Source organism: Anser brachyrhynchus (assembly GCF_964034855.1).
Source record: "Anser brachyrhynchus genome assembly, chromosome: Z".
Taxonomy (NCBI): Eukaryota; Metazoa; Chordata; class Aves; order Anseriformes; family Anatidae; genus Anser; species Anser brachyrhynchus.
The window spans coordinates 67,358,458-67,383,281 of NC_137697.1; the positions used below are offsets into that span (position 1 = coordinate 67,358,458).

A 24,824-nucleotide genomic window follows, 5' to 3' on the forward strand; every position below is an offset into this window, starting at 1 on the left:
CCTGTGTACATCACAGTATAATACAGGAAGTATGTATGCTAACACAGATAATTAGAAGAATTAATGGGGTCCCTATTGCTTAAGCTTGTAAAGTTAACATGGAGAACCTTCTGTTGTAACCACAGTAACTAAACGGTTTCACCTTGAAAACAAAAGGGACTGATTTGATTGGGGTACTCAAAACATGCAAACATACAGCAATCAGATCATTCTTCCACCCCCCCAGCTGGAGGTTTCAGCTGGCCTCTGTTGAGGTTACTGGAAGTTGAGGTCCCGTTTCCTTGCTCTGGATCTCTCATAACAAAAGATCTGCAGTAACAGCAACAACTGAGAAAAAGAATGATAATAAACATGGAACTGACTGACATTAATTTCTGTGTCCTGTTGCCTCGACTGTGCACAAACTAGTAACTCTGCATTTGTCTTCAATATTTCAGCCTTTGTGGTGTTAAAGAAGGTATCAGGTTTACACAACAGTTTAGGTTTAAAGTTATTTCCTTCCTTCCTTCCTTCCTTCCTTCCTTCCTTCCTTCCTTCCTTCCTTCCTTCCTTCCTTCCTTCCTTCCTTCCTTCCTTCCTTCCTTCCTTCCTTCCTTCCTTCCTTCCTTCCTTCCTTCCTTCCTTCCTTCCTTCCTTCCTTCCTTCCTTCCTTCCTTCCTTCCTTCCTTCCTTCCTTCCTTCCTTCCTTCCTTCCTTCCTTCCTTCCTTCCTTCCTTCCTTCCTTCCTTCCTTCCTTCCTTCCTTCCTTCCTTCCTTCCTTCCTTCCTTCCTTCCTTCCTTCCTTCCTTCCTTCCTTCCTTCCTTCCTTCCTTCCTTCCTTCCTTCCTTCCTTCCTTCCTTCCTTCCTTCCTTCCTTCCTTCCTTCTTCCTTTCTAAAACAAGACATAAATTAATGCTTTAAATAAGAGTTGGGAAAGTACTTAAGTGTGTGTGCTTGAAGTCTAGCAAACATCAGTATATAGAAGCCTGCTAATATAAATTGCATAAATGAATTGAGACAGTATGAAGGTTTTTTTGAGAAAATTCATAGACAATACCAAATTGGGTGTAACTGTTGACCCCATCGAGGGTGGGGAGGCCTTGCTGAGAGATCTGGACAAATTAGAGGGCTGGGCAATCACCAACAATATGAAATTTAACAAGAGCAAGTGCAGGATTCTGCACCTGGGAAGGGGCAACTCTGGTTATACATACAGACTGGGGGACGAGAGGCTGGAGAGTAGCCCATCAGAAAGGGATTTTGGGGTTTTGATCAACAGCAAGCTGAACATGAGCCAGCAGTGTGCCTTGGTGGCCAGGAGGCCCAATCACATCCTGGGGTGCATCAAGAGTAACATTGCTAGCCAGCTAAGGGAAGTGATTTTCCTTCTCTATTTAACACTGCTGCAACTGCACCTCAAGTACTGTATGCAGTTTTGGGCACCACAGTATAAGAAAGATATAAAACTGTTAGAGAGTGTCCAAAGGAGGTCAACAAAGATGATAAATTGTCTAGAGGGGAAGACATATGAGGAGTGGCTGAAGTCCTGTGCATTGTTCAGCCTAGAGAAGAGGAGACTGAGGGGAGGCCACATGGCAGTCTACAACTTCCTCACAAGGGAGATAGGAGGGGTGAACTCTGATATCTGCTCTCTGGTGACAAGCAACAGGACCCGAGGGAATGGCTTGAAGCTGTGACAGGGGAGGTTCAATCTGGATATCAGAAAAAGGTTTTTCACCAAGAGGATGGTCGGTCACTGAAACAGGCTCCCTATGGAAGTGGTCACAGCACTGACCTTGCCAGAGATAAAGAAGCTTTTGGACAGCACTCTCAGGTACATAATCTGATTTATTTATTTATTTATTTTGGTGGTCTTTTGGGGACCCAGGAGTTGTACTCGATGATCCTAGTGGGTCTTTTCCAATCTGGATATTCTGTGATTCTATAATTCTAATCACAGGAGGAGTTTTTCCTTAGTTTCTAGCAAAGTTAAAGGAATCTCTAACCTAATCCTTCCAACAGATGCTTACTCATTGAGACCTTTGAGTTTGCCTAATATCTGTAATATCATGACTATCATGTGCAGGTGCTGCAAATCCAGAATGTCTAGTAGTTCTAAACTACTACTACTAGTGCCAGTAGTAGTAGTTCTAAACTACTTAGAAATAAGCTTTAGTAATGCTTGTAAGACTTTTCTACCTTGATTAGAGAAGGGGAGAATTCTACAGCAACACTCCATTTTTTCACCTCACACTTAAAAAACAAACAAACAAAAAAACCCCACAACATTGTGGGTAGAGATGTGGTAATGCTTTTAAATGTTGATAAAAAAGTCTTCTTTCTCCCACCCAAAATGGCTATATGAAGTATTGACTCATTTTAGTGAATCTGTGTCATGTTCCTAGAAATTCAAGAGTTCATTTGAATTTGCTTTTCCTTACTGTAAGCTACATTCTTTTCTTTTTTTTTGTTTTATTTTATTTTATTTTATTTTATTTTATTTTATTTTATTTTATTTTATTTTATTTTATTTTATTTTATTTTATTTTATTTTATTTTATTTTATTTTATTTTATTTTATTTTATTTTATTTTATTTTATTTTATTTTACCGTTGAATATCTTCTAAGAAATTTGCAAAATAATTCATCTAACTGTCAATTTAAGGAGTTTATAATAGAAAGCAAACATTTTTACTTATGTTAATCCCAAACTGATTTATTTCCTTTGAATTTTGTCCAGCAAAATGAAAAAAAATGATTTACTGATAAAATGCTGTTTCAAATTGGTGATTGAAAAGTAAAACTAGAAAAATTCAAAGAGAAAATGAACATGCGTCTTTTAACAATGAGACCTAATAACTCCTGGCATAAAAATATTTAGTTAGAGTTATGCCAGGTCTATCATTAATTGAATTATTTCAGTCAAGACTGAGTATCTTTCTGAAATGTCCATTGTAACTTGGCCAGAATTTGGTGACTTGATTTGGGATTAGTGAGGTTGCCTTCTGTGGTTTACTGCAAGTAAGACTGTGGTTGCTGTAGCTTTACAAAGCCTTAGAAATCCATAGCAATATGTTGCACAAAACAGAAATCTAGAATTGGACTGGGTATGGTTAAAGCTTTTTTATCTTTAAGAAAACCTGTTCCCTCACGTAACAGCAAGTATTAATTTTCGTTTTCTCTGAGACTCAGTGACAGACATCAGACAAATCTACAGACTGCTTGTCCTTGATGGTCCCATACTGCCTGCAATGTTACCCAAGGTTAACTTTCGAAATCAAGTAACTCTTCTGCTTCCTCCTTACACACATGCACCAAATGACAATAATTTATCTTTCATTTGTATAGGAAAAAAAAGAGAGAAAAAAAATAGAAACGAAACGGGCTGTGTGGAAATTCAAAAACTAAAGGCATCTGTTGTGTCAGACTTGGGCAGTCAATAAGAGATATGTGTGGTTTTAGTAGTGACACGGTGTGTATGTGAATTGCCATGCTGCAGGACACTTTAATGAACAGGGCTTAAGGTCACCCAACAAATACATACAGAAGGGCTTTCCTTACCCCCTTCCCTTTTCCTCCTTCTCCCTTGGTTTCTCTTTTCCCTCCTTCCTTTTCCCTTTCCCTCCTGCTTACCATCAGGCACTCCTCTCTTACCCTCTTCCTCCCTCTTTGAAAGCCTTCTTGGACATTTTTTTCAATGTCTAACTGGCCTAACATGCATCCTGACCCATTCTTTGCCTTATTTCCTGTTTTAATCAGGTGTCGAAGGTTATGCATTGCTGTTGGAGCAGGACATGAGTGGCAGCAGGGGTCAGGGCCTCTGTGGCTTTCTATTAGAGCCATAAAACCAAAATGGAAGGATAATTTCACCTGCTCTAACCCCAATTTTTCCAAGATGTGATAGGCATTGACCTTAGTGTTTGATTGCCATTGACTACGTAAACTGCAGCCACCCTAATTCTGCTTACTAAACAATAAATGTGCCCTTTATGACCAGGATGGGAAATAAAACAATAAAACATACACATGGAAGATCCAAACAGATAGATTAATCCAGGTAACATAAAATGATAAAATAATGCCTCATAGGGGAGGTTACACCCTTTGTTTGACTGGTGTGCCCCTGCAATAATTCCTTCTACCAATTTTCAATTTTTTCTTCTTGGCAGAACATCCTATATCTTTCTCCATGGGTTGGGACTTTGGCAATAAATCTTAATTGCTAGAGAAGTCCCATCCGTGCCACCTCAAATGTTTATGCATCTAAGGAGAGTGGGTTGTTTTGTTCTGTGTGGGTGTGTTTTGGAGAAAGTCAAGAAACTCTTCCATTACTTTTAAGGAAATTTTGAATGAAATGTAGGAATATTTCTAAATATATTCCTGTTCAAAGAATAAAATAAATAGACTGAAGCCTATAAATTAAGGGTGTTAAAATATTAACATCCATTTATTAAGAATGTCTAAGCTGGAATTTTCATCTCGACCCATATCTCAGTCAGATCAGTTGAGATATTTTCTTTTACCTCAGAGGTTTTTGATCTGTGCTCACAATGAAGAACCTCCAAAATTTAGCTTGAGAATAACTTTTAATATGGCACAGTTAGTATAAAATGACAGAGTTTAGTTCCAAATTATTTTATAATAAATAAAACAAAACTTCAAAAGGTGTTGAGATTCATTCTCTGTTGAACTTGTACTGGTTTTAACAGAGAACTTTGAGAAGGTATTTAGTAAAATAATCTATTTTCTTCACAAATTATCCTAAAATTTGAGAGACTGTGATCAACCAAAATTTATTACTTGTTCTACTTGTTTCTACAGAACATTTTTGCCCAGACTGTAGCATTTAAATCAGATTATGCAAAAAAATAGCAGTGACATCTATAAGCTTTGCCATAGCAACAGTGAGGAACTCCAGTGGGTCAGAAAGGAGGACAGCCCTCTTTCATTTCCTATTGATGTTAGTATCCATGGAAACCCCTTTAACAGTATCTGCATCAGGATGAGAAAACAGGTAAGCTTTCTTCTAAAAGGCAGTGCATTAAAAGAACACAATCCTTTGCAAGGTCAGCTCTTGAAAGCCTTGAAGAACCCCTTAGTTGAGAAAGCTGGAGGACTGAAAATCCTCACATTCTTTGCTAAGAAGCTCAGCTCCAGAGAATCACATTAGCACTCTGTAATATGGACAGAGGAAAGTAAAGCCTTTGCTCCTTGCCTGAGATGTTACACCTCTGGGAGCTCACTTTCTTCACTAGGAGAATATACTGCAGAGGTGATTACGTGAACCAGGAGATTAATTATGAATAAAATTCAATGGGGAGAGACTGACAGAAGTACAGGTACTGTATGTTTAAAAAAAAAAAAAAAAAGAAAAAAAAAGAAAAAAGAAAAAAGACTGAATTGCAGGAATGCCATATGGCAAGTGCCTGTAAACTAAGAATATGTGCACAGAAATATTATTCACATGGTAGCTTTTTAAAATATTTGTAAACTCAGCATTTTATAGATAACTGGTTTGGAGGAAATGGTGTTACCTCCTTCTCCCATCTGGGCTATTTGAGTGAGAAACAAAGGCTGTCATGTTTTTAAATCATCACAGTGGCAAGCCATTCCTATCTCCCTCTTTCCAGTTCCACAACTAAATTAACATGGACAAGATTTCAAGTAACAAATGGTTACAACTTCATCACTTTGTGATTCCTTTGCAAATAAAAAGTGTCACACGCTAAAGTTCAGTCAGGGAGCACTTTCTGATAACTTTTAAACCCAAAGTATTATCTAAAGTTTGAAAATCAAACCAAAACAAAAAAATCACTACAAAAAAAAAAAAAAGAAGACTGTTAAATTTGAATGTAATGCTTTATTAAATTCACTGGATTTGGGATTATGTCCCATGGGGTGAATTTTTAATATATAACAATGAGAAAAGTAATCTTCTGTAGTAGATGCTACATTTTAGTTAATTGCATAATGTCGTTATGAATGTAACATTGTGACAAACTTCTCTGCCTCCCTCTCTCCCTCTTTCTCTTTCTCTCAGGCACACTTGCACGTCACTGAATGATCTAATCTCTCTTTCCTCAGTGAAAGTTAAAATCTGAGTTCTACTAGTGAACCAGTAGCTTGTAGCTAAGTACAGAATATAAGGACAACACAGTTTACATGACACACAGTTGGCTAAGGAATCATCCTGAGGTCTAGTAGATGGAGGAATCGTATTATTAGAAGGACCTTGTTTTTTGTTGTTGTTTTAGGTTAAAAGCAACTCTATACGTTTGACCATGATAGCTTTGATATATGTCCTAAAGTAACTTGACAAGTACAAATTAGATCTACCTTGTGAAACCGTGAAGATCATGAGCAGGAAGTCAATTTAAGAAGAAAGTAAAGGCAATAGACTGAAATGCCTAAGTACACTTTCTGTCCGAACGCATGCAACCCAAGTATTTCAAGTCACTGATTCTTGCAAAATAATTTAGGATGGAAGATAGCTCTGGAAGTCTTCTAATCCACCCCCTGCACATGGTCACTATCTTGATCCTCTCTCCTGTGGTACTGCCTTACTCCTACAAGCTACAGCATTACGCTCAGAGACCTGGGAGGCCCTGGAAAGGCCAAAATCAACATTTTGGAATTCCATGGCTGCAATTCTCTTTTGGTCATTTCTCTTGGGATCTTAAATTTCAGTCTCATGGTTGCTACAGCCAAATCTACGCCTGGTCTTCATATCTTCCACCATTTCTTTCTTCTTTGTGGGTACCAGGTCCAACAAAACAGCACTTCCAGTCTCTTTATTGGTTACATACTTGCACAAAGTCATTGTCTAGAGTTGCCAGAAAGCACCTGGTCTGCTTGTGCTTAGCTGTATTGCCCTTCCAGCAGATATATTAGCATTTGTAGATATATATATATAGAGGGTCAGAAATTTCAGATTGGTTGAGCGCACAGCTAATAAACAAGAGAAAGGAAATTGCCACTGGATGTGGAGTATGAGAAATAAAATTTTCAAATAGTTATAGGAATATTGATAAAAGGAACCCTAATTCTGCTTCAAACTCTTCCTATTGTACCTAAAACCTGGTTAGTTTAGTAGATGAGGTGTGGGTGAGTCACCAGGGCCAGTGCCAGCTCTGAGTAAGAATGCAAGTCCTTGAACTCACACTCTTGGAATAGCTAGATTGAAGCTTGTTAGTAGGGTTACTCTTGTTGCTCCTGTAGAAGGACTGACATATGGACTTTTAGAAAGAAGCACCAGTTTCTTTTCTAGCTTTTAAAACCTCAAACAGACGTTTCATTTGTACTGTAGTTGAAACTCTCATTTAGGGGTTAATAAACAAGGTCTTGAGGTGCAACATACCCAATTTCTCTTTGTGAAATTGGGAAACAGTCAACCTCGAAAGTGTGAATCAAATAGCAAATGTACATATTCTAGACACAGATATTCTGGTAAGTTTTGTGGGAAATAAACATATGTATATAAACAGTGCACTTTAAAATAAGAGAGGAATAACCACATATTGTCCAGATTTTGTGTATAGCCTGGGTGGATAGATGATATCTCTTATTCTGTCCTCTAGACAGACAGCTTTTGGAAAATGGCTAAGGTCATGTGTTTCAGTTATGGGTGTGTACGGGCGTGTGTGTGTGTGTGCATGCATTCCTGTGCTGGGTTATACTCAGGGTCAGAATAGAAGATCTAAGGTCACTGCTGGCCTTTAAAAATCTTTATCTGAACCTGTCTTTCTGACCAAGTTCAAGTAAAGAAAGAGACATGTGCCTGTAGGCAAGAAAAACTGCCTGTCGTTATACTCTCAGGATGTGGGGTTTGCTTTATTTTTAGTCATTGTGTAAGGTCACTTATGAATCTTCTCTTTTCTAAAATGAAAGGGCAGGGGCAAAATCACACCACTAACTGCAAGAAGTTACTCACTAAACTGCAGTGCAGAACTCTCTTTCAGAGTTCTTTGGACCATGCCTTTATTTCTCCACTACAAGTAAAGTAGCCTCAGCAGTAGATGTTCCCAGAGACACAGTTTTTTCTGGAAGTAGAGCTGTTGCAGTATTACAACAAACATTTGTGAAGCATTCATCAAAAACTGCTTTTGACTGAACACTTTTGTATGACTGCTTTGTTAAAGGCTAATATAATTATCATTACACCTCACGTCTGAATACCATGCTAGCAGTCAAAACTGCTGGTTGTAACTCATAGTGGAATAGTACTGGAAAAACTTGTAGGTAGGAGTTGTAACAGAAGAATACAACAATTTAACAATAGTTAATTGCAAGAGCTAAAAAAATCAGATAAAAACTTAATTCTTTCCCACCATTTTCCTTTAGACATCTTTTCATGAAGCAGTGACCGGTAATTTACAGAGCAGTTTGATTCAAGAAGTCTTTGAGAAGATGACATACTCCTCAGGGTCTAACTCATTTGCATGGGACACTGCATTGGATGTGAATGTGATCACAGTTAAAGACAATATATTTGAAGAAATCATATTTTCATGTGTAAAATTGTTGTCCTCATAATCAGAGACTTGTGGGAGATCTGGGCCAAAGAGACAAGGTGGGGGAGGGATTTCGGGACCCCTGAAGAAGGCTAAGAGGGCAAGAAATTCTGGGTTTAAATTTTGCACAGATCAGCTGTACACACAACCTCTACAGTTGCTAAGTGGAATTCATGTACTTTCTTGTGTATGCAGCATCCTTTGCTTTATTTTGTTTTGTTTATGAAAATACTGTATTAATCTCCAAGAAACTACCTGTGGAAAAAGAGTTTTTTTAAAAAACAAAAACAAAAACACAAGCATAAATATTCCTCTAATATGAATCTTCCATCGCACTCCAAATGTCCTTTAAGAAAGCTTAAAAATATTTTTGTTTCCTTTTCTATTCAAAAATATTTTTTTTTGGGAAAGCACATATTATTGTAGCAAAGTTTGACAAAAATTTTCCTTATCTTAATACACGTCCTTAAAATAATAAGTTTGAGAACAAGAATCATATCTATGTTCATGGCTGTTAAACAAGTACCACTACATGGAGATGTGGGCTGCAAGAACAAATGATGAGTGAAATTTTCACATGCAGGAGGCAGTAACATTTTATGAAAGCCAAGATAATTTTCCTGTTATCACTATCAAATCAGAAGTTAATCATGATGATAAATTATCAGAACTATTGATCAAAGTTTTTTAGGTGGCAAAGTATTAGACTCACCCACATGTTGTCTGAAGACGTGTCCTGTCAGATCATGGGCAGTGCTGAGGTACTACTGCAGTTGATCAATATGCACCATCAAGAGCAGGTACAGCACTGTGACATAACATACATAGCAGCTAGTTTCAAAGGAGACAGCATTTAGAAGTTCCTGTTATTGATTGATCAGCATCATTGAGTGACACTCTCAGCAACAACTAATATATCTTTGTTGTTTCTCTGGACTGATTTTGTATTGTTTTATTCCTTTCCTCTTCTGCAGTTTAGAGATGTCCCATCAGTTACATTTATCATGTCTTAGGTTATTATATATATATGTTTATATATATATGTATATTAATCAGATTTGCAGAGGGATGCAAAACCCACTAATAAGTGCTATTAAATTGCATCTAAACTGTTTTATTTCCAACCGGTTTCTTATTCAAATATCTTTCCTAATATGATAGTTTGCACTGACTTCCGATTTTTATTCCTGATATTTTTTCCACTTGCTCATAAGATCTGCTAAATTAATCCTTTATTCCTGGTCCCCATGGAGAGGATCTTTCACCCCAGCTTCTGTCTATTGAAGAGCTTCTCTACAGAGTATAATCTTGGATTTTAGTTAAGCCAGGGCCTGACACTAGCCCTCATCCTGCAGTACAGGAGACAATAATGTTGTTCTCCCTTGAGGAGAGACTTCCTTCTAGAGCACTGTGCCTCCTAGTTCTCCTGTTTGCAGCAGAAGTGTCTAGGCATATGTCCACATTACAAAGTAAAATGCACAGCTGAGCAAAGCCAGGCAAAACCAGGTTTGGCTATCTGTACATGGTAGTGCAATTTTCTTTATAGAGATACCAGAAACAAGCAAAGTTGTAGCAGCAAATATCATATTAATTCCACTAGTTCTCTGCCTGACTTCTTCATTAGCATAATCCAGAGTGAGCAAGTACACTGAAAAGCGAAAGCAAAAAGGGACTGAAGGAGAAGGTAGAGAGGTGTAGGCTAAGGCTGATCTAAGCTCGTCCTTCAATACATTTTTCTGACCTTCAAAATTACTCAGGATCTGGTTAGCTGTGAATACGAACAGAAATCTGAAGCAATACATCATTTATATTTGTCCGTCTATCTCTAATATTAACTTTATGCTTTTTCTCTTCCTATACTCTTTTATTTCTATCAGAGACTAATTTGTCATTTATATTTATCTAGAAGATAATGCTCTGAAATATTAAACATAACTCCAACTGAACTGATTAAATCTACAGATTTGTGGCAATGTAACACACTTCGTGGCATCCCACATCTTGCTGGGAGAGGCCATCACCATGCCATGAGATCTTTTACATCACATTATATTTAATCCCATGGTTGTTGTAATGGCTGTTGCTAATAAAACAAGATCTGAGTTCATAATGTTCCCTAGCACCACATTAACCTTACATCAGATTAACAAGTAATATCACTGCAAACAATAACTAGTGTAGCTGAATATCATACATTGTGATAGGAGGGAACAGTAGAAAAATGAGTCAGTGGAATAGAAATATGTTTAAAGGCTAACCTTGTTATATGAAAACAGATGTTCTACTAAAGGTTATCTCTAGAGGAAGGCTTTTATTTATTTATTTATTTATTTATTTATTTATTTATTTATTTATTTATTTATTTATTTATTTTTCCCGGGGGGGGGGGGGTGTTGTTCATTTGTTTGTTGTTTTGTTTTTGTTTGGTTTTAATAATTGTTTTATTTTATCCTTAAATGTAATTTATTTTGGAACAATGAAGAATTAATATTAAGAACTTTTGGGGTATTCAAAATTTCCATTACTAAATTTATATACTCTTTAGTTCATAGACTTTTCAGCTTATTAGAACATGGGCTTTCTATGGGCATTTTTTCCTGCACTCTAGACAAACTTTAAGATCTATGGATTATTTTCTGGTTTCCAACACATATATCTGTTCCTTGCAACATTTGGTATTATACAGACAATAACACTCTTGATAATAGCAATTCATGAAAAAAAAAAAAAAAAGATAATTGAAGGAAATAGAAAATCAAGAAAAGCAAAATTTCTTTTAATGCTTTGTAGCAACATTTTCTTTCACTTTTGTCACTGTTCTAGACCTTCTATGGGAAAATTTATAAGGGAGGGAAAATATTATTTGCAAAAATGAAGTCTGATAGCAAAGAAACAGTGAGATGGACTGTCCTCTATAAAATTGTGCTCAGTAGCAAGGGAAAGACTATTTATTAACCTGTCCAAAGTTCATGTAGCTGTGTGAAACCTGAGGCAGGAGGTTACATTTACCTCTGCTAAATCTGTTTCAGTTCTATCTAGGATGAAAACTGTGACTGACTGGCTGGTAGTGTTAGACTTCAAGCCTCCTACTGCTGTTTGGGTGCTGCTTTGCTCTCTGATAGTGGAAATGGTTGCAAAATAAAATAACTCTGTGAAGCAGTTGCAGTATTCTAAAATCTAATAATAGATTTTCTAGAAAACATCTGCTGCATAAATGGAAATTAAAGCCAAGAAACAAGTCATGGACTTACAAATTTCCATGCAGTGTGGTGCAAAGGCTTCTAGTTCAATAGTAATACTAAATTGTCTTAATTACCCTGCCTCTGAGACTCAGAGCTAGGCCAGGTACCTATGGAGAACATAAAGATTTTACATTTGGCTTTTCCATCAGTTTGAAAAGCGCCCCTGGTGAAGTTACTTGATAGCTCTCCTCTAGCTGAACATCCTCAAGAAATACTATTCTGACATTTACAAGCTGAAGTCCAGGTAAGGGACAGTGCAGCTTGGATGTATCAGGACATGCAGTCTTCATGCAGAGTAGCAGACAGCAACATGCAGCTAAGTTGCTGTCATTAGTGGTCTTGAAAAAAATAAAAATAAAAAAGAAAGGGAGAAGAGGAAAGGTAAAGGAAAGAGATAAGTGAAAGGGAAGGGGGAAATGAGGTGAGACAAGGCAAGAAAAGAGAGAATTTTTCTTGATTTACAGGGAGGGGAGGAAAGCAGCTCCATGCAGACTGTTGTATGGTGTAAATGCAGTTTACTGAATGCGTGGCATCCTTATGAGGCTGCTTTGTCTTAGCAGGGATGTGTAGTATATATTCTTCTGTTTTGCTTTGTTTGAGGATGAGTGTTTTTCTTGTGAATACCTTGAAATACGATTCAGCTGCTCCCTAAAATCCCATCTTTTTCAGTACTTTTTAGCTGATTGTATACTGCCTTTCATGTATAGTAGTTTTTAAAAAGCTAAGTTGCTATGGTGGAACCCTTAAAAAAGTAATCTTTGTCACTAGTCTAGAAACCCCCAAAAGTTAATGGGATGAGTCCATTCACTTTAGATCTACCCTATTTTTAACAGATGAAAGCAATATATAATAGGTGTTAAAAAAGTACTTGTATTACTTTTAAATAAGACTTGAAACACTTTGCCATCAAATTTGTATGTTTAATGAACTATTGTGTTGATTTCCACCAATTTATTTCTAATTTATAGGCATTTTTAAGTTACATCCAGGATCTCTTTTTATATAGTCTAACATTAAAAAATATTATTAAAATTAAATGAGCAACATTTTTATCAGTTCTGTTCAAACCACAGATGCTAGATTTTATTTTATTCCTTCACTGAGATTGAAATTCTATTTTAATATGCAGAACTACAGTCTAGGGAGTCATAAAATGCAGTGTGTTTTCATTAGATGATGGCTCTGCACCTCTAGTTAACAAGAAAGCTGATTCATCAGACAGTAGTGATCAAGACACTGGGGCCTATAAGGGAAATGAATCACAAAAAGCAAGAAACAATACACCTGTTTTTTAGTATGCATTTGTTTGCTTTTGGTTTAAACTCTCTAATTCTGCCAAGATTTTTTTTTTCCTTCAGAATGAAGACTCTTTTACAGATCAAGACAATGACATGGTTAAAGCATGTATTATTTTTTCACTTACAGACTACCAGTTATGGAGTTTAAAGGGTTGGTGTCTGAATGGTGACTCAGACTGCTGTTTTGTTTGTTTGTTTGTTTGATGTCTCCATAATTTATGGGCTAGGTTTGACTGAACAGTATATTGCTGCTAAAAATAGAGTAAGTAGATTAAATCAGTAATCAAGAAACAAAATAATCTGTGGCCAAGAAGAACAGCATCCTGGCTTGTATCAGATATAGTGTGACCAGAAGGACTAGGGAAGTGATTGTCCTTCTGGACTTAGCTCCAGTGTGGCCACACCTCAAGTACTGTGTTCAGTTCTGGGTTCCTCACTACAAGAAAGACATTGAGGTGCTGGAGCATGTTCAGAGAAGGGCAAAGAAGCTCATGAAGGGTCTGGAGAACAAGTTTTATAAGGAGAGGTTGAGGGAGCTGAGGTTGTTTAGTGTAGAGGAAAGGAGGTTCAGGGGAGACCTTATTGCTCCCTACAGCTACATCAAAGGACTTCAAAGGAGGTTGTGGTGAGGTGGGAGTTGGTCTCTTCTCCAAAGCAGCCAGTGATAGGACAAGAGGAAGTGGCCTCAGGTTGCACTAAGGGAGGTTTAGGTTGGATATTAGTAAAAATTTCTTCACTGACAGAGTTGGAACAGGTTGCCCAGATGACACAGAGAAAACTCAATAACCAAAGTTATTAAGCAGGTATTCTTTATCACGGCGCCGGGTGTGTGTGGGATAGCTCTGCCTAACACACACACACCAAGGGTTACTGACAGTGTGCTTATATTAGTGGGACAAATACATATTCATTTCATTTCCTGAAAATCTCTTGCATATTCACCAAGTCTCCGAAGAATCATTAACGTAGGTTTCCACGCCTATTTGCATGCGTAGTGGAATCCTTGGGTGATCATCCAGCATACTCTGGTTGGTCTTTTGATGAAGGCCAGGAGTCTTCTACATTCCTGAACCTTCCTTTCTTTGTCAGACTTCAGCAGAGAAGTCAGTTCTTGTTGTTTACATTATCTATGCATACACTCTTATCTTTGGGGTTGTTAACATACAGTTGTGCTAAGACGGAATCAACATCCTTTATCTTGTTCCCTGTCTCACAGAGAAGTGGTTAAGTCACCATCCTTGGAGGTATTCAAAAGGCATGTGGATGTGGTGTTTCAGGACATGGTTTAGTGGTAGACTTGGGAGTATTAGGTTAATGTTTGGACTTGATGATCTTAGAGGTCTTTTCCAACGTAATTGATTCTATAATTCTATGATTCTAAGTAAGTCTGTCAGAAAAGTGAAAGTGCAAAATACTTTCTGCATATTGTAGTTAGTATTTTAAGCAATAGTTTAAATACGGAATTGATCGTTCTTTTATTTTGATTTCACAACGTACATGAGGTATCCCAGTTGACTTACCCGGTGAAGTGTTGAGTTCCTGTAATGGACATTCTTGAGACTAAGTTCTTCAGTGTTAGTTGTGATCTGTTTGAGATTTCATGAAGTGTTCTGCTGCAAGATAATCAATGAAAGCCTCTCTGCTTTAGGGTGAGAGTTACCATCTTTGTCAAGACTAGACACTGCCCTTTGTGGTTTGAAACCAGGGTCACATTTCTGATTCTCGTCAGTATTCTTCTGGCCAATTCAGAAGGAGATCTAAAAGCATACATGAGAGAATGTATCTCACTTGCTGTATAATAAGCAATGACAAAAGAAGCAAGAAATCCAAGAGGAGAAAAATCTTCCATGCTGACTGCAACATTTGTGTTATATCTCTGCGTTTAATCTGAGCTAGATTCCAAATATTGTTTGCAAGGTCCCAGGTACTTCTCAGCCTCTGTTCTTTGTTCACCCAAGTAGCCATTGTAGAGCTCTGTTTTGCAAATGCGACCTATATTGGGCTGCTCAAAACGACCTTTTGCTTAAAAATCCAGTGTGTATTTGCATGCACTGCTTGTGCAGCTTTTAAGAGGAACAAAGGAGCCCCAGGACAGAGCTGGTGGTCGTCTGTCATTAATTTTACCCGAAAAAAGATCAGAGCTTGTTTTAAGCAGCTGGTGCTCCTGGTTACAGTGTCCAGAGTGGGAGTACTGCAAAACCCAGAAATAATATCTGCAATAAACTTATGTCCTCATTAAGGACCCTGGTGTATGCACAGTCCACAGTGTGACCAAGTGTTTTGTCATCCCCTGAGATTTTGAGAATTTGTGGGAGCTGAGACCCTGAGATTGATGTATAAAGGCAGACAGCATAGAAAAACACATCCTTCTAATGTCTTCTTGAAACTGACCATTCCCCCAACCCTCTTTTTTTTTTTTTTTTGTTCATTCGTTTTTTTGTTTGTTAGTGTTTTTTTTTTTGTTTTTGGCATATGTGTTTAGTGATACTGAAAAATAATTCCTAGACTACCCTTTTATTTAATCCTTTTGCCCAGTAGATCATGAGTATATATTGCATCATGAACTAAGGTTACATGTGTCTAAACCTGCAGTTTCCCTGCAGCAATTTATCAGCAACAATATTTTAATTGATCCCTACTGTATAAGCCAATTTAGGAAAATATCAGCTAGGCAAGAGCATTTGAAAATCCTTTGAAGCAAAGAAAGCTGTGTTCATATTCTCCCCTTCTGCATGCATTTGTTTATAAATGAAAAGAGATATTATCTCTCCCACTCCCTTCCCACATGGCAATGCATTTCCTTGATTTTTCTGCTGTTTCAGAATTATAAGATAAATGACAATTCCAACCAATTATAGTTCTTTTTTTTTTTTTTTTTTTTTTTTTTTTTTTAAAGAAGGAATAAAAAATCAATCTCTGAGTCGGTACCTTGAGACCTTCAGAAAAATTACATAGCTTTTGGCTGAGAAGAGTTTCAAGTTCTTGAATAAGAAGAAAAGTAAAGAAAAAAAAATGAGATATTAAGAAAAAAATAGTTTAAATTCATGCATTATTCTCTGAATTTGACATGGTGTTTTGCCTTTGATTTCCATGTTGTTGGGTCAAACTCCATAGAGATATTTTTAAATCTTTGATTCTTTCTTTTTCTTAAAGGAACAATAATAATAAAAAGAAAAAGAAAAAAAGAAAAAAAAAGAAAAGGAAAAAAAAGAAAATGAAAAAAAAAGAGCCTAATATTTGTTAGAATTCTCTTTTTCATTTAAATCATTTTTGTAGACCAAGGTAAAAAATACACTTTTTTATTTTTTTAAGTATTATTATTATTTTTTAATGTATTATTCCTTCTGATTTGAATGGCTTGATAGCAGTTTTGGGGAAGAAATCAACAATGGAGTCAAGTTGTTTCTTTGATGCCATTGTGTTTAACAGTAAAAACAAAATTTCCATTAAAATCATGAAAAACAGTCCACTTGTTCAGACTTTTAACCTTATCTGTTGCAAGGGTACTTCCTAAAGTTTGTCTGTGTGGAGAATTAATTCTGTACCCATCAGTTTCTCAGCTGTCATCTTCTGCATACATATTCCTGTTGCCTTTTACTTGCTCTTGGGTCAGATCCATACTTTCATGAGCTAAAAAAATATTTCATCTTCTGTTGTAGTGCTCAGTTAAAAATGGGAGGCAAATGTTAATTTGAATACCTGCAGGTTTTGTGATGAGGTTTTCTTTTCTGTTTTGGTCTTTTGTCACTAATGATGCAAATACACATGAAAGTGTCATAAGAGTTGTGTCCAGCTAATAGCTCTGCTGTTTCAGTGTTGTAACAGGAGAACATAGCTTCTGTTGCATTCTCACATTTTATTTTTTTTAACTCTTTTATGTGACATTTTGCCATATGTAGACCTTCCAAACAGACCTTGCCCAAGCCTTTTTCCCTTTCTTCTAGCAGTTCCTCCACTCAGATTTCCACTTTCAGTTTCTTACATAATTTCATGTACTATGTCTGAAGAATTATTTTCAAGAAACAGCCCTTAAAAGACTTATTGGAAGAGCAGCAATATATAATAAATGTATATACTATACTATGCTATATGATATGATACAATACTATAGCAATATTTTGCTTGCAAAATTTTAGAGAAATATTTTTTTGAAATATTCTAGTTGCTGTTAAACCAAATTATTTGTCACAGTAATTAATCTGCAGGTATTTATAGAATCAATGAATCATGGAATGGTTCGGGTTGGAAGGGACCTTAAAGACCACCTAACTCCAACCCACCTGCACAAGGTAGAAATACCTCCCACCAGACCAGGTTGCCCAAAACCCCATCCAACCTGGCCTTGAACGGTCCCAGGGATGAGGCATCCACAACTTCTCTGGCAAAGTGTTTCCATGCATCACCACCTTCATAGTGAATAATTTCTTCTTTATACCTAATCCACATCTACCCTCCTTCAGTTTAAAACTGCTATGCCTTGTCCTTTCACCACACCCTAAGATTTTTTTGTGTGCACATTTTAACATTTAAAAATAAAATTTATGAGCACAAAATGTAGAATAACAAACTGTTTCTTAAAACTTTGCTGTTGCTTAGCAGTGACCTTTAAGTGTTTCTATTGCTGTAATTGTACATTTCAGACACATGAATAATGAAGATGTTTGCTCTATTTTTCCAATAAGCGTTTATCTCTGAGGCCCAATCAGTTCTTGTCTGAGCACATCTTCTTTTCAACATATGAATACTAAATACTGGGTTATTGCTGGAAGATGCTTAATCTCTGAATGGTAATCAACTGAACATAGAGAGTTACGAATTACTGAGCACACAGTTTCAAGGAAAATTTTCTTCACTGAGTGAAAGTGTTTTGGCAGTTTCAGTATCAAAGCTCTGCTGAGCAGATGGCTTTGCCCAGCAAATAGTGAAAATGCTGTAAACATGAAAATCTGATATTTTCTTGCAGTAAGTTTTGTGCAGGGAAATGAGGGATTATGGGTTCACTGAGGACATTTAAGCAGAAGTCAGAAGATCCTGGTAGCTGTTTCTTATGGGGATTATGAGAACACATTGCACAACAACTGATCCACTAACTCATTTTTCTGCTTTTCCTCATGTGTGCTGCGCACAGCCTTAAGACAAGGTCAGTCCTCACAGAGGACTTTTAAGATTTTGACATCACTGGAGCAGAAAGCAAAGGAGCAGTTTAGTGAAGGGTGACCTCTCTGCTAGTACCATTTTAAAAGTCCCAAAAGTTACATGAGTTTTTGTACATCAAAGGAGGATCAAGGGCAATGAAGAAAATGTAACTCTTGAGCTGTGCATAGGTCTCTAGTGCACCCGGCATTGATTCCTAGGTTGGGGCACATGACATAACCATATTCACACAAAGTTTACTGGCAGGGAGCAGGAGAGCTGATGTGACTGAAGGGAAGCTGAGTATATCTTTGACAATTCAGGTTTGTGACCCATTTGCAGAGAGAATCCCCGGCAGATTCCATCTGGACAATGGCAGGGTTTATACAAAACCTTGGGTCCACTTCTGGATTTGGCAATTCCCTGGCTCCCCCACATGGTGAAATACGTAACCTGAGGTTTGTAGAGCGTGTGGATACTGGGTTGTACTGTCTGGTGTGTTAGCCATGACCTGAAGTGATGCTGGGTCATGAGCAAAGGAGGCTCAATCATGTGAGCAGAGGTAATGAGAGAAATGTTCATAAATCTCATACTCAGACCAATGATCCAAAATTTTTATTTACTGCGTTTTTATTTTTTTTAGTTATTGATAAGTTTCTTTAGTTTCTTATTATTGTTGGTGTTTTTTCCCCTAATAATTTGTATTTGGGTTAAAGCAGTGTTTACACACAGTCAGCTTTTAAAAACCTTGATGTCAGATGAAATGGAAATGGAATGAAATGAAATGAAAAAAAATCTTTGCCTTCCATTGGAAACCTAATAGAGCATCATTAATTCATTCTAATGACTAAGAGATCAATTTCAGGATGCTGATTTTTACCAATCAACAAGCAAAGGGAGAAACACAACTAAAAAAAAAAAAAATCAAGGATAATGTATCACTAAAGGTACATTGTTGGTTCAGCTGACATATGTAATTTGATTTAAACTATTTATGATAGTACTGAATTTACTAGTAGACTCATAAATGTTCTGTTGTACTATTTGTAAAAATAAAGAACTGGTAATACAATACATTTAAAAGCAAATGCATTAAATGTGATACTTCATGTATGTATAATGATATATGTGTATCATTAACACATATAACATTCTCAGTACAATAATAAGGCATGTTGGGAGTTTAGATTTCAGCCTTTATATCTTTCATAATTTTCACACAGCTTTTCTCCTGTATTCTACCATTATTTTTGCTTTCCTTTTTTCACCTACCTTACAGCTTGCTATGAATCAGTAAAAGCTTTTAAAGAGCTTTTTGTGGGTAGGCTTAAGTCCCTTTGGAGTCCATTTTCCATCTATGCCACTTAAGAGCCTTCAAAATCTTAACTTTCTTCTAACATTGTTACAATGTGCAATGAAATAGAAACAAATACATCTGAATTTTAAATCCTATCAAGTACAATGAATAATATACAGAACTACATTCACAAAAGTACTGATTCTGGAAAAGTATCAGCTACTTAAACAAGGACATGCCAAGAATATTTTTGAAAAAAAAAAAAAAAAGCCTGTAGATATCATGTGTCAGTAACAACAGAATACCTTTTTAAAACAAAACCCCATTGGGCAGTGAGAAACCCTGTGTCAGTGCTAACAGGTTGGGGAAATAGTTTTATTTTAGGCAGCAAGTTTTGTTATGGTAGTTAATATTCATTAGAACACCACTACATAACTTGAAAACTCCTCATTCTTATTCTTTTTTAGTACTTTTGTTCCACTTAATTTGGATCAGAAGGTGTTTTCTGTTTTCTGGGATGTTATTTAAAGTGTCCTACATGTTTTAATCTTTTTAAAACATAGCAAACATTATTAATAATTAATAATAGCATTTCCCTTTTTTTTTCTTTTTTTTTTTTTTCCCTATTTGAAACCTAAACCCTGTAATATTTTTTGGACATGAGAATCAGAGATAAAAAAAACTGATTCTAAAGGTTCCTATTACACTTCATTATGAAACAGGGTGCAGGGTCTTGAGCAATGTGGAAATCCACATAGTGTGATCACAAACTGATCAACCCTCAAAATACTAGTATGAGAAATCTCACTGTTTTATTTTGTGTCATCTGGGGGCTGGAGGAGTCTATTTGTCTGTCAGTGGGACTCTAAAATGTGATGGTTACCAAAAGGACAGTGTTTATCTTTTATCTGTAAGATTTTTCTGCAAGTACTAGTCCTTTCTGATAAATAAATAAAAAAACAAGGAAGTTCTCAAAAATTAGTTAAAATGAAATATCTCATACTAACCTAGATGAGACTGACCAGCAAGCAATTATGTTTTATTTAACTTTTGCTGTAGGTGCAACCTTTCAGTGAAGTTTCTTTTTTTACCTTGGTAGATATTTTCATATGTTTAAGTGGTTCTGATTGAGGTCTGCAGGATGAAATCTTCATGACCTGGAAATCAATAGGAAAAATAGAAAGGGCTGTGTTTCCAAATATTGACTAGGTAAAAATAATGTGTTTTGTTTAACTATTCTTTATACACTTAGGGGATAAAATATATTTCCAATATAATGAAAAACAATAGCACAAGTGTGTATTTTAGCACTTTTTTTTTTTTTTCCTTTCCTGAAGAAACAGAAAATATATTTAAGGATGTTTTCATAAAAAGTCCTTTTTGAGGAAAAAGCAAAGCATGAGAATCTGGGGACTAAGAATAATGTGTGCTGTAATAGATATATTAAAAAAGAAATCCAGGCTAATCTGACTAATTTGGACCCTTGGTCTGCATTATCTAGATTTGGCAGACTTGCACTGCACCACACAAGTCACTGAAATATTTCCCAACTTGCTTTTGTAATTCCTTCAGAAAAGAAGCACATACACCCTTAGTGTTACTCATGTAGCATTACTACATATAAAGTTTGGAAAAAGTAAGGAAAGCAGCTAAATCAAACACTTAGTTGACGAAGAGGCAAAGAAAGGAAAAGAAAAAGAAAATCTAACTATTTTTTAAAATCATTTATTTATTTATTTATTTATTTATTTGTCAAAAAGAGTGAAGAAGAAACCCTTCCTTCCTCCTGCTGCCTTTTTAACTTGTTTCTTTCTATTCTACAATGATGGGAGCAGGCAGTACCATATGACTAGCTATACATTACTCCGGAGACTTCTGCCAATGCTAATTAATCTCCTTCTACCAGTACTAAAAAAGTGCAGTCTGGGCTTCGTCTACATATGATTTTAAGAAATAACAACCCCAAACTCACAGACCTTTTCCAGTCAGTAATTGTTCATCTTTTTTTTTTTTTTTCCCCCCTGAAAACAATCCACTAGCTGAGGAAAATGCCCCTTCCCTCTGCACCCCTAAATGCTTCAGCAGTTGCTGTTCTAAACCTACCACCACATTGGTGGAAGCTGCATGAGATGGAGCTTCTTGCTAATACTGGCCAACTCAGGGTTTTCATTCCCTGCCACCTCCCTGCTTCACTAACCCACCATGCAGATTCTGAAAGAGTTCACTGTTGTTTTCTAGGTGTCACCAAAAATTACCAAATGAGGGAGCTGAGGACTTGCAAAAGTGGCTCACAACACCAGTTTTAAAGGTAAGCACTAAAGGCACTCCTTTCCTTTAAAAATGTCAGCCCATTAATTTGCCACTATCTTAAGGCATATCTTATCTTAATTATCTCTGGGAAAAATAAAATGTGATTCTAGCTTAATGATCGAAATATTTTCAGAATGATTCTGGAGGCTGTTAGAGATAAGCGCATAAGAAAAAAGGATGTTGCATTTACCACTCTATTCTTAGATCTGTAGAAAAAGCTTGTTCTTATTGCTTTTTTTTTCTTTCTGTTGTTTTTTTTTTTTTTTTTTTTCTTCTTCACTTTCTGCTTGTATTTCTCAGCCTCTAAGGTAAGCAGATTTTTCTCTAGCAAGATGATGAGTAACCTAGCTGGTGTAAATTACCTATGTCTTTTCAGAAGGACTGTTTTAGTTGCATACTCATATAATTTCCTCTTTATGCATATTTTACTGGAAATGTTTCTTCCAGGAAACATCCGCCACTGTCTCACCAGAATTTCTTGATCCATTAACTACAAGGTTAGTGGCAGTCATTACAATGAATCCAAGTTATGTTTTCATCTGCTTACCCCTTATTTGGAATTTCTGATGTCCCTTAAATGTGGCTAGATGGAGTCATCTCACAGATGGTAGACAGCTGTCTACCACCTTTATGTCTGTCACAATGCCTACCAAAATGTTTGTCTGTCTATATTCAGTGTCATTTTTTCCTCCACTAATTACGTGTTTCTCAGAAATCCATAACTTGCCAACTGTGCTTTGTACCTCATATGATCTAGATTAACGTTATGTGGTTCATCATCAGTTTTCACCTGACATTAGAAGCAGCAGAGACTGATTATTTGAAGATGCAGGATCAGGTCTTCTATTAGTTGCAGCTTGAATGTAGCTATTCTTTGCAAGACAATGATGAATACAAAGTGGAGATGCATATGCTAGGCTTATATGAGCACCTCTGAAAAGAAATACAGTTGGTAAGATTGAAGTATATAACATGAAGAACATTATACAACTTATTCCATCTCAGAGCCACATAGAGGCTTTGGCTGAACTCCATAGTAACACTGTCATCAGCTCTGTTCATTTCATGGCTATGTGGGTCTCGGGTAGCTGTTGGAACCCATAACTGATGGCTACCAAAAATTACGAAAGGAAAGCTTGTCAACTCTGTAAGTAGTACAATCTAGATAAAGGGTGATTTTTATAACCAAAACAATTAAACTGACAAAAGGCTATGTAGAACTTTTCTTATAGGTTTTCCAGAGCCTTCATTCAGCAAAACACTAACTTGTTTCTAGCTATAACTATGTGATTGAGGATGTCATCAAGAAGACTGGCCACTTGCCAAACATTAGATGTTTGCTTAAATACTTTGCTGAACTGGGAACTGAATGTCACTGAAATACTCTGTGGAGCATCAGAATCCTACAACAGCCCTAAATAAATCTAATCAGTAATATATATATACATATATTCGCACTGTACAGTAAGTAGCATTAGGCTCGATGTTTTTATGTTTGCATTAGTGCTGAGATACTGTTACTGTGGGAGGTGTAATTTAGAAATTTCCAACCCTTGCACATCTAAAAATCTTAGCCACAGCATTACAGTCATGTGTTTCTAATCATATTTCCTGATTTTTTTCTTTATCTGAGAGTCATACTGTGTATCACTTTTATAGAGCTCTATAAAATATATCTAATTAACCTTACCCACACTACCTAATTATATAGGTTTGTGCAAAGAATTAACTCTTAAGTATCAGATGTTTGCTTAAATTGTTTAATTTAGATTTTATTAATGTTCTCAATTCATTCTCTTCTGAACAAAGACAAGGAAACAAGAATATTTTCTCACACTAATATTTTTTTCAGTAAACATTAAAGCAATTAATTTCTTTACAACATTTTTTGAATGATTAACCAGATATATCTGTCTTTTTATTCTGCATGCCCAGATGATGGAGCTGTTTGGATATGAGGAAAAAAATTGTCAGCATCCTTCACATTTTAGAAGAACCTTCAGAAAATATGGCATACTGTATAAATAATTGTTGCCATCAAGGGTTATGTCAAGGTACAACACAAACAGTTAAGGTACATTTGATTTGAACTAACAGGTGAACATGAAGACAAATGGTATTAAATAAAGATTATTTTTTTCATGTCTGTTGTTGGCTGTGTCATTGACTTTCTCATGAGAGAAGTTGAATCAATACAATCAGGTCATTAAATGGTTAATGACTTAAAACATTTAAATTTTGCTGCTGACAGACATTTCACAAGCAGAATCTTGGTCAGTACATGAGAATGATCCAATGGCTGCCATCATCACATGGGAAAACTGACCAACCTACGTAAATGGTGGTGTTGATTACTAAGTGGTATTGATACCCCATCCCTGGAAGTGTTCAAGGCCAGGCTGGATGGGGCTTTGATCAACCTGATCTAGCAGAAGTTGTCATTGTCCATGGCAGGATGGTTGGAATTAGATGATTGTTAAGGTCTCTTCCAACCCAAACTATTCTATGATTGCTATGATTGCTAGCTGTAGCAGTAATGGATCTGCCAGATGCCCACAGGCTGGGTTTGGGGGATCATGGATCCACCAGCCTCTTGCACTCGGTGACTGCCTCAGCACATGTTCAGAAGACATTTGAAGCATCTGGGCAGCTCTTAATCTTCATGGAGTGGCCTTGCATCCAAGTCCCTTCTTTGAGTCTAAGCTGGTAAGATAAGGACAGAGAAGCTAGCATAGAGGAGAAACACTGAGAGTGAAAACTGTTGTGAAAATTCTGCCTCCACTTGTTTGAGCTGTGGTCTGAAGCAGCAAGGTGACCTTTCTTTTCTTGCTGTCTCCTCATATGATTTGTTTTCTCCAAGGTGAGATACCTGGTTCCTTAGTAACCTTTTTACCTGTGGTATTTATTGATGCACTTCATGCACATTGATGCATCTTCCTGCCTCTCATTTCTTAGTCCTTGTAACTGAAATTGGCAATATTTCATTCAATATAAGTGGCTTGGGAGCAAGAACCTAGATGGTGAGAAGCATGACACTGGCTTTGGAATACAGG

General features: G+C 36.5%; 1 long non-coding RNA gene across 1 annotated transcript; it reads left to right on the plus strand.

The window, feature by feature from the left end:
* The first annotated feature begins 1,077 nt into the window (after positions 1-1,077).
* Positions 1,078-23,882, plus strand: LOC308185668. Its single transcript, XR_013943541.1, has 4 exons — positions 1,078-1,814; positions 21,700-21,769; positions 22,219-22,268; positions 23,707-23,882. It is a non-coding gene; the product is annotated as an uncharacterized lncRNA (long non-coding RNA).
* The last annotated feature ends 942 nt before the right edge of the window (positions 23,883-24,824 follow it).